This window comes from Haliotis rufescens, unplaced genomic scaffold (genome assembly GCF_023055435.1).
Source record: "Haliotis rufescens isolate VD_foot unplaced genomic scaffold, xgHalRufe1.0.p SCAF_376, whole genome shotgun sequence".
Lineage (NCBI taxonomy): Eukaryota > Metazoa > Mollusca > Gastropoda > Lepetellida > Haliotidae > Haliotis > Haliotis rufescens.
Genome location: NW_025964086.1, coordinates 1 through 10,565, shown reverse-complemented (window position 1 = coordinate 10,565; position 10,565 = coordinate 1). Strand labels below are relative to the sequence as shown.

The 10,565-nt window shown below is 39.3% G+C and overlaps 3 long non-coding RNA genes across 3 annotated transcripts; all 3 read right to left on the bottom strand.

Annotated features, from left to right (window-relative positions):
* Positions 1-339: 339 nt before the first annotated feature.
* On the bottom strand, positions 340-2,274 carry LOC125372167. Its single transcript, XR_007218014.1, has 3 exons — positions 2,216-2,274; positions 1,387-1,509; positions 340-402 (listed from the first exon to the last, which is right to left on the bottom strand). It is a non-coding gene; the product is annotated as an uncharacterized LOC125372167 (long non-coding RNA).
* Positions 2,275-4,356: 2,082 nt separating this feature from the next.
* Positions 4,357-6,291, bottom strand: LOC125372171. Its single transcript, XR_007218018.1, has 3 exons — positions 6,233-6,291; positions 5,404-5,526; positions 4,357-4,419 (listed from the first exon to the last, which is right to left on the bottom strand). It is a non-coding gene; the product is annotated as an uncharacterized LOC125372171 (long non-coding RNA).
* Positions 6,292-8,373: 2,082 nt separating this feature from the next.
* On the bottom strand, positions 8,374-10,308 carry LOC125372172. The gene is made up of 3 exons (XR_007218019.1): positions 10,250-10,308; positions 9,421-9,543; positions 8,374-8,436 (listed from the first exon to the last, which is right to left on the bottom strand). It is a non-coding gene; the product is annotated as an uncharacterized LOC125372172 (long non-coding RNA).
* Positions 10,309-10,565: the final 257 nt, after the last annotated feature.

Here is a 10,565-nt window from a genome sequence, read left to right as displayed (position 1 = left end):
AAGTAGTCAATGGGTTTTCTTTAATCTGCAGGACTGCTGCTGATGTTTACCACCTGTTGCATGTTGGAGAGACTGACAAACTGTACAATGAGGCATTCCGCCAGCACGCCAAGACTTCGCCTATGTGTAAGGGGGACATTGTCATGGACATAGACAATGAACAGCAGTGGGGACTTAACTGGATAGAGAGACTTAAATGCACTGACTGTACATACCTGTCAGAGTACCATAAACTGTACAAGGAGGTAGAGGGTAGTGGAATGAGAAGGGGACGTCGATCTTCCACTGCCAATACTGGACTTCAGATAGGCCTCTCAAAATGTCCCATTGGAAGTGAGAGTTTCCGTGTCCTGTGCATGAGTGCCGATATACCTCCACCATCCCATTCAGGGATGCAGAAAGCTGCGAACAGAGTTTGTGATAATATAAAATCTCAGAACACAAAGGATATGAGAGCCAGGAGGGTGGAAATAAGGGAAATAAATAAATACAGGGGAACAAATTTAAATAACATTAGTTTATCAACTGATGCAATGTACAACAATCCACTTTGTTCAGGTGTTGGGAAAACCCCTTTTCAGCCAGCCACTCAGGTAACCTATGTGGCCACTGAGAACCAAACTAGTGATCATCAAATTTTGGCTTTAAACACAAAATCAAAGCTCTGTTCAAAGCACAGTTTAGTTGACAACATTTCTTGTGTCAACAACCCAGACTGCACATCTGATTTGCACATGTCAGAATCAATTGGTAATGAAAAACAGTTAGCTGCAGAGTGTTTCAGGGACTTAAAGAAAGATCAAATTGAGGTAGAATTTTTGACAACAGATGCTGACAGTGCAGCTCACACAGCTCTCTCTGAAATGTATGAAGCAGGTGATATGGATGTTTCCCCACAAACTTTTCTCGATACACGGCATCTCTCGGCCAGCCATAGAAAGTTTATTAAAAATTCTAAATTTGTTGTGGATATGATGCCTGCTAGAACCAAAAAAGACAAACAAAGTTTGGCAAATACATTTTCTTTAGACTGTGCATCCAGATGTGCAGCTGAGTTCTCAGCTGCTTACTCAAGTCATGCAGGTAACCTGACAAAGTTGAAGACATCTCTTTCATGTACTTCTGATGCTATTGCAAACTGTTACATGGGTGATCACAGAAAATGTAGAAGGCAGTCATTTGTTTGCAAGGGGGAGAAGAAAAATTGGTTATTGCAAAGTAAATATTTAGATAAAAACTTCAAAATTGGAAACAATGAAACTAACTTTCAAAATTTGAGAAAATGCACTGATTTTCGTCTCGGCCCGAACATGATCGAAAAGACGCAATTCAACCTCAATAGTCAAAAGTGTGAGGCAACAAACAAGGCATTGCGCCGGTCATTACCTCGCGATACCACCTTTGCTCGTAACTTCCAAGGTAGAGCTCACAGTGCTGTTCATAGCGTCAACTGCCAGAGTCCGGTAAAGTCAATTCGCAATCTTCGATTAGGGCTTGGCTGTGCTGTCACTGCAAAAGGAAAAATAGATGATGAGATAAGCAAAAGTCATAATAAAGTACTTAAAGCTAAAACATACAAGAAATCACAGAAAAGTAAGGACCGCCGTGCAAGGAAAAAGTTAGAACTATTCAAACTCCATCATTGTAGAAAAGTTCATTATTCGAAAGACATGTTATTGAAAAGAAATGCATATTTGAGAAATTTACACCCAAAATAGGATAATCCATCTTAAAAATTGCCCCAAACAGAAAGATATAATGATCAGATACATAACTTACACCAAACAGTAGGGTTTATGACTTTTGGTGCACAAGCCCTGTTGTCGACAGTGAAGTCTCTCCATGTTAATTTCATGGGACTCTACTTTCAAATGCTCAACATTCACACAAGAGGCGTTATGACAGAGATGGCTCACTTCAACTTTGTTGCCAAAGTTGTCAGTGTTGCTAAAACCATCTGGAAGGCATTTATGCACAATGCAGAGGGCTATTCTGTGAGCTCTCTCCTCTGTCCGCGCCTTTGACGGCCACAAAAAGAAGCAACGACCATAGCCCTGCTTATCACGGCAGCCCAACCATTCCTTACAACCCCATTTCCCACTCGCTTCACCCATTTTGCGTTCAAATTTGCCTCTACAATTATCCCAAAAGGTCTCCATGGCAATAGATATACAGAAAAACATATAAATTAGGAAATGCTGAAATATGCACTTACCCTACAGGTTACACACAACCAAATGTTTTCCCATAGACTTCTATAGTAACGTTATAGCTTTTTAAAAAACAACTAGGCATTCAACAGCCATAACATTTACATATGTGCACAGTCTGGCCTTAAAGCTGCAATAAAAACACAAATTTTGGCTAGTTTACCCAGCTCCTTTTCCGAGTACAGGAAGCTGAACACACCAACCCCAGTTCCGCACCAAATATCACCTGCTTGAAAATATCTGTGCTCACATAAAGCACAAGTCATCTTGTTCAAAAAGTCAGCACCAAATATTGAAAAATATGGGCAGTTTTAATTACTGGATGGATGTGCATTTAAAAGACATAAAAATCTTACACAATATCATCCAATCACAGCCTGCATATGTCTCTTGATCTGTACTGAAGGCTCCCTACGAAAACCGCACTGTCACAACCAGTTCTGATTTAGTGTAGTAGAACCTGTAGACACAACTGTCTAAAACTGCACTTGTCAAATTTGTGATGTATTCATTGTAAATAGATGTAGCTTCTTGGAAACAAATGGAAATTGTTTCAAGTTCAATACTTTTTCCTATCTGACAGGTCTATATGACACCCATATACACATATCTGATGTACCAAAAGAGCTGTGAGGGTTAAATTATTTAGATTTTGTCAACTGATTACAAAATGAACTTCTGTTTTAATAAAGAACTTTCTATGACAGTACACAGGCCTTTATTGTTTATTCTTGTTTCACACAAGGATGGGTTCACAGGTCAATTCCATGGTTGCCAGACGCTGCTTCGAACATATCCCCCCAAAAGTATCTTTTCGACCCCGTATGATAGACAATACTTGGAAATTCAAAGCAAATTAGGCTTTCATATTTTTAATTTATTAATGGTAAGTTGTTTGCTGACCTTTGCTGATAACAACTGAGGATAGCAAAGTCTGGTACATAACATGGAATTTGGTTGTGACACTAATAAGCTTAAGTCATAAAAGAAGCTGGACTCAGTGAGCTTGCTGGAACTGGTACCCCTGCCTTGTTTACATAGGCCAATATATAAATGACAGGTCCATATTTGGTATTTTAACTATGGGAGGTCAAGAACCAATGTTGATGCTTTCATTCCAAAGAAAAATTCATAGTGTCAACATCTTGAACCTACTCTTGAAACATGGGGAGACATCGAAGGAATTCGATAACATCTTTTAGAATGGGACATAAAGCTTGGAATTCAGGCAAAAAATTCACCAGTGAAAAGCAAAGCAACTTTAAAGTGCCAAAAACTGTCAGGTTGACAACTGAGCTCCACAAGAAAGTGTGCAGTGTAGGGGTGGCTGGTGTCCAGCAAGTTCAAACACTGACAAGTGAACCGTACCGTCTATTAAGGCCAAGGAAGGAAAACACCCCTGAGGAGGATAAGAGTACCCTGAAAACAAAAAGTGAAAGGTAATAACACTTTAAACTATTTATTCCTTTGGCCTAGACTTTGAAATACTTGTAGGGAATACAAGATGCTCACTGCTAAATGATATGGGTGGATAAACTTACCAAGTTCAAGTATTTGTCCTTTAACGAGATCACTTAATAAAAGTTTAATATAATGGACAGTTTTCAGTTATTAGGTACAGCAAGGGATCAAATTCTCATACATATATGAGTGGTTTGTTCAATACCATATAAAAAACAGTGTTGTTACACCCTAATTAAGGGCTTGAGGGGGATAGAAATAGAATATGCATTTGATCTGCCAGGGGAGATAATTCAGAAATGTCGAACACTATCACATACTTAAAAGGCTTATTTAGAAGTTTTCAAAGTAGTCAATGGGTTTTCTTTAATCTGCAGGACTGCTGCTGATGTTTACCACCTGTTGCATGTTGGAGAGACTGACAAACTGTACAATGAGGCATTCCGCCAGCACGCCAAGACTTCGCCTATGTGTAAGGGGGACATTGTCATGGACATAGACAATGAACAGCAGTGGGGACTTAACTGGATAGAGAGACTTAAATGCACTGACTGTACATACCTGTCAGAGTACCATAAACTGTACAAGGAGGTAGAGGGTAGTGGAATGAGAAGGGGACGTCGATCTTCCACTGCCAATACTGGACTTCAGATAGGCCTCTCAAAATGTCCCATTGGAAGTGAGAGTTTCCGTGTCCTGTGCATGAGTGCCGATATACCTCCACCATCCCATTCAGGGATGCAGAAAGCTGCGAACAGAGTTTGTGATAATATAAAATCTCAGAACACAAAGGATATGAGAGCCAGGAGGGTGGAAATAAGGGAAATAAATAAATACAGGGGAACAAATTTAAATAACATTAGTTTATCAACTGATGCAATGTACAACAATCCACTTTGTTCAGGTGTTGGGAAAACCCCTTTTCAGCCAGCCACTCAGGTAACCTATGTGGCCACTGAGAACCAAACTAGTGATCATCAAATTTTGGCTTTAAACACAAAATCAAAGCTCTGTTCAAAGCACAGTTTAGTTGACAACATTTCTTGTGTCAACAACCCAGACTGCACATCTGATTTGCACATGTCAGAATCAATTGGTAATGAAAAACAGTTAGCTGCAGAGTGTTTCAGGGACTTAAAGAAAGATCAAATTGAGGTAGAATTTTTGACAACAGATGCTGACAGTGCAGCTCACACAGCTCTCTCTGAAATGTATGAAGCAGGTGATATGGATGTTTCCCCACAAACTTTTCTCGATACACGGCATCTCTCGGCCAGCCATAGAAAGTTTATTAAAAATTCTAAATTTGTTGTGGATATGATGCCTGCTAGAACCAAAAAAGACAAACAAAGTTTGGCAAATACATTTTCTTTAGACTGTGCATCCAGATGTGCAGCTGAGTTCTCAGCTGCTTACTCAAGTCATGCAGGTAACCTGACAAAGTTGAAGACATCTCTTTCATGTACTTCTGATGCTATTGCAAACTGTTACATGGGTGATCACAGAAAATGTAGAAGGCAGTCATTTGTTTGCAAGGGGGAGAAGAAAAATTGGTTATTGCAAAGTAAATATTTAGATAAAAACTTCAAAATTGGAAACAATGAAACTAACTTTCAAAATTTGAGAAAATGCACTGATTTTCGTCTCGGCCCGAACATGATCGAAAAGACGCAATTCAACCTCAATAGTCAAAAGTGTGAGGCAACAAACAAGGCATTGCGCCGGTCATTACCTCGCGATACCACCTTTGCTCGTAACTTCCAAGGTAGAGCTCACAGTGCTGTTCATAGCGTCAACTGCCAGAGTCCGGTAAAGTCAATTCGCAATCTTCGATTAGGGCTTGGCTGTGCTGTCACTGCAAAAGGAAAAATAGATGATGAGATAAGCAAAAGTCATAATAAAGTACTTAAAGCTAAAACATACAAGAAATCACAGAAAAGTAAGGACCGCCGTGCAAGGAAAAAGTTAGAACTATTCAAACTCCATCATTGTAGAAAAGTTCATTATTCGAAAGACATGTTATTGAAAAGAAATGCATATTTGAGAAATTTACACCCAAAATAGGATAATCCATCTTAAAAATTGCCCCAAACAGAAAGATATAATGATCAGATACATAACTTACACCAAACAGTAGGGTTTATGACTTTTGGTGCACAAGCCCTGTTGTCGACAGTGAAGTCTCTCCATGTTAATTTCATGGGACTCTACTTTCAAATGCTCAACATTCACACAAGAGGCGTTATGACAGAGATGGCTCACTTCAACTTTGTTGCCAAAGTTGTCAGTGTTGCTAAAACCATCTGGAAGGCATTTATGCACAATGCAGAGGGCTATTCTGTGAGCTCTCTCCTCTGTCCGCGCCTTTGACGGCCACAAAAAGAAGCAACGACCATAGCCCTGCTTATCACGGCAGCCCAACCATTCCTTACAACCCCATTTCCCACTCGCTTCACCCATTTTGCGTTCAAATTTGCCTCTACAATTATCCCAAAAGGTCTCCATGGCAATAGATATACAGAAAAACATATAAATTAGGAAATGCTGAAATATGCACTTACCCTACAGGTTACACACAACCAAATGTTTTCCCATAGACTTCTATAGTAACGTTATAGCTTTTTAAAAAACAACTAGGCATTCAACAGCCATAACATTTACATATGTGCACAGTCTGGCCTTAAAGCTGCAATAAAAACACAAATTTTGGCTAGTTTACCCAGCTCCTTTTCCGAGTACAGGAAGCTGAACACACCAACCCCAGTTCCGCACCAAATATCACCTGCTTGAAAATATCTGTGCTCACATAAAGCACAAGTCATCTTGTTCAAAAAGTCAGCACCAAATATTGAAAAATATGGGCAGTTTTAATTACTGGATGGATGTGCATTTAAAAGACATAAAAATCTTACACAATATCATCCAATCACAGCCTGCATATGTCTCTTGATCTGTACTGAAGGCTCCCTACGAAAACCGCACTGTCACAACCAGTTCTGATTTAGTGTAGTAGAACCTGTAGACACAACTGTCTAAAACTGCACTTGTCAAATTTGTGATGTATTCATTGTAAATAGATGTAGCTTCTTGGAAACAAATGGAAATTGTTTCAAGTTCAATACTTTTTCCTATCTGACAGGTCTATATGACACCCATATACACATATCTGATGTACCAAAAGAGCTGTGAGGGTTAAATTATTTAGATTTTGTCAACTGATTACAAAATGAACTTCTGTTTTAATAAAGAACTTTCTATGACAGTACACAGGCCTTTATTGTTTATTCTTGTTTCACACAAGGATGGGTTCACAGGTCAATTCCATGGTTGCCAGACGCTGCTTCGAACATATCCCCCCAAAAGTATCTTTTCGACCCCGTATGATAGACAATACTTGGAAATTCAAAGCAAATTAGGCTTTCATATTTTTAATTTATTAATGGTAAGTTGTTTGCTGACCTTTGCTGATAACAACTGAGGATAGCAAAGTCTGGTACATAACATGGAATTTGGTTGTGACACTAATAAGCTTAAGTCATAAAAGAAGCTGGACTCAGTGAGCTTGCTGGAACTGGTACCCCTGCCTTGTTTACATAGGCCAATATATAAATGACAGGTCCATATTTGGTATTTTAACTATGGGAGGTCAAGAACCAATGTTGATGCTTTCATTCCAAAGAAAAATTCATAGTGTCAACATCTTGAACCTACTCTTGAAACATGGGGAGACATCGAAGGAATTCGATAACATCTTTTAGAATGGGACATAAAGCTTGGAATTCAGGCAAAAAATTCACCAGTGAAAAGCAAAGCAACTTTAAAGTGCCAAAAACTGTCAGGTTGACAACTGAGCTCCACAAGAAAGTGTGCAGTGTAGGGGTGGCTGGTGTCCAGCAAGTTCAAACACTGACAAGTGAACCGTACCGTCTATTAAGGCCAAGGAAGGAAAACACCCCTGAGGAGGATAAGAGTACCCTGAAAACAAAAAGTGAAAGGTAATAACACTTTAAACTATTTATTCCTTTGGCCTAGACTTTGAAATACTTGTAGGGAATACAAGATGCTCACTGCTAAATGATATGGGTGGATAAACTTACCAAGTTCAAGTATTTGTCCTTTAACGAGATCACTTAATAAAAGTTTAATATAATGGACAGTTTTCAGTTATTAGGTACAGCAAGGGATCAAATTCTCATACATATATGAGTGGTTTGTTCAATACCATATAAAAAACAGTGTTGTTACACCCTAATTAAGGGCTTGAGGGGGATAGAAATAGAATATGCATTTGATCTGCCAGGGGAGATAATTCAGAAATGTCGAACACTATCACATACTTAAAAGGCTTATTTAGAAGTTTTCAAAGTAGTCAATGGGTTTTCTTTAATCTGCAGGACTGCTGCTGATGTTTACCACCTGTTGCATGTTGGAGAGACTGACAAACTGTACAATGAGGCATTCCGCCAGCACGCCAAGACTTCGCCTATGTGTAAGGGGGACATTGTCATGGACATAGACAATGAACAGCAGTGGGGACTTAACTGGATAGAGAGACTTAAATGCACTGACTGTACATACCTGTCAGAGTACCATAAACTGTACAAGGAGGTAGAGGGTAGTGGAATGAGAAGGGGACGTCGATCTTCCACTGCCAATACTGGACTTCAGATAGGCCTCTCAAAATGTCCCATTGGAAGTGAGAGTTTCCGTGTCCTGTGCATGAGTGCCGATATACCTCCACCATCCCATTCAGGGATGCAGAAAGCTGCGAACAGAGTTTGTGATAATATAAAATCTCAGAACACAAAGGATATGAGAGCCAGGAGGGTGGAAATAAGGGAAATAAATAAATACAGGGGAACAAATTTAAATAACATTAGTTTATCAACTGATGCAATGTACAACAATCCACTTTGTTCAGGTGTTGGGAAAACCCCTTTTCAGCCAGCCACTCAGGTAACCTATGTGGCCACTGAGAACCAAACTAGTGATCATCAAATTTTGGCTTTAAACACAAAATCAAAGCTCTGTTCAAAGCACAGTTTAGTTGACAACATTTCTTGTGTCAACAACCCAGACTGCACATCTGATTTGCACATGTCAGAATCAATTGGTAATGAAAAACAGTTAGCTGCAGAGTGTTTCAGGGACTTAAAGAAAGATCAAATTGAGGTAGAATTTTTGACAACAGATGCTGACAGTGCAGCTCACACAGCTCTCTCTGAAATGTATGAAGCAGGTGATATGGATGTTTCCCCACAAACTTTTCTCGATACACGGCATCTCTCGGCCAGCCATAGAAAGTTTATTAAAAATTCTAAATTTGTTGTGGATATGATGCCTGCTAGAACCAAAAAAGACAAACAAAGTTTGGCAAATACATTTTCTTTAGACTGTGCATCCAGATGTGCAGCTGAGTTCTCAGCTGCTTACTCAAGTCATGCAGGTAACCTGACAAAGTTGAAGACATCTCTTTCATGTACTTCTGATGCTATTGCAAACTGTTACATGGGTGATCACAGAAAATGTAGAAGGCAGTCATTTGTTTGCAAGGGGGAGAAGAAAAATTGGTTATTGCAAAGTAAATATTTAGATAAAAACTTCAAAATTGGAAACAATGAAACTAACTTTCAAAATTTGAGAAAATGCACTGATTTTCGTCTCGGCCCGAACATGATCGAAAAGACGCAATTCAACCTCAATAGTCAAAAGTGTGAGGCAACAAACAAGGCATTGCGCCGGTCATTACCTCGCGATACCACCTTTGCTCGTAACTTCCAAGGTAGAGCTCACAGTGCTGTTCATAGCGTCAACTGCCAGAGTCCGGTAAAGTCAATTCGCAATCTTCGATTAGGGCTTGGCTGTGCTGTCACTGCAAAAGGAAAAATAGATGATGAGATAAGCAAAAGTCATAATAAAGTACTTAAAGCTAAAACATACAAGAAATCACAGAAAAGTAAGGACCGCCGTGCAAGGAAAAAGTTAGAACTATTCAAACTCCATCATTGTAGAAAAGTTCATTATTCGAAAGACATGTTATTGAAAAGAAATGCATATTTGAGAAATTTACACCCAAAATAGGATAATCCATCTTAAAAATTGCCCCAAACAGAAAGATATAATGATCAGATACATAACTTACACCAAACAGTAGGGTTTATGACTTTTGGTGCACAAGCCCTGTTGTCGACAGTGAAGTCTCTCCATGTTAATTTCATGGGACTCTACTTTCAAATGCTCAACATTCACACAAGAGGCGTTATGACAGAGATGGCTCACTTCAACTTTGTTGCCAAAGTTGTCAGTGTTGCTAAAACCATCTGGAAGGCATTTATGCACAATGCAGAGGGCTATTCTGTGAGCTCTCTCCTCTGTCCGCGCCTTTGACGGCCACAAAAAGAAGCAACGACCATAGCCCTGCTTATCACGGCAGCCCAACCATTCCTTACAACCCCATTTCCCACTCGCTTCACCCATTTTGCGTTCAAATTTGCCTCTACAATTATCCCAAAAGGTCTCCATGGCAATAGATATACAGAAAAACATATAAATTAGGAAATGCTGAAATATGCACTTACCCTACAGGTTACACACAACCAAATGTTTTCCCATAGACTTCTATAGTAACGTTATAGCTTTTTAAAAAACAACTAGGCATTCAACAGCCATAACATTTACATATGTGCACAGTCTGGCCTTAAAGCTGCAATAAAAACACAAATTTTGGCTAGTTTACCCAGCTCCTTTTCCGAGTACAGGAAGCTGAACACACCAACCCCAGTTCCGCACCAAATATCACCTGCTTGAAAATATCTGTGCTCACATAAAGCACAAGTCATCTTGTTCAAAAAGTCAGCACCAAATATTGAAAAATATGGGCAGTTTTAATTACTG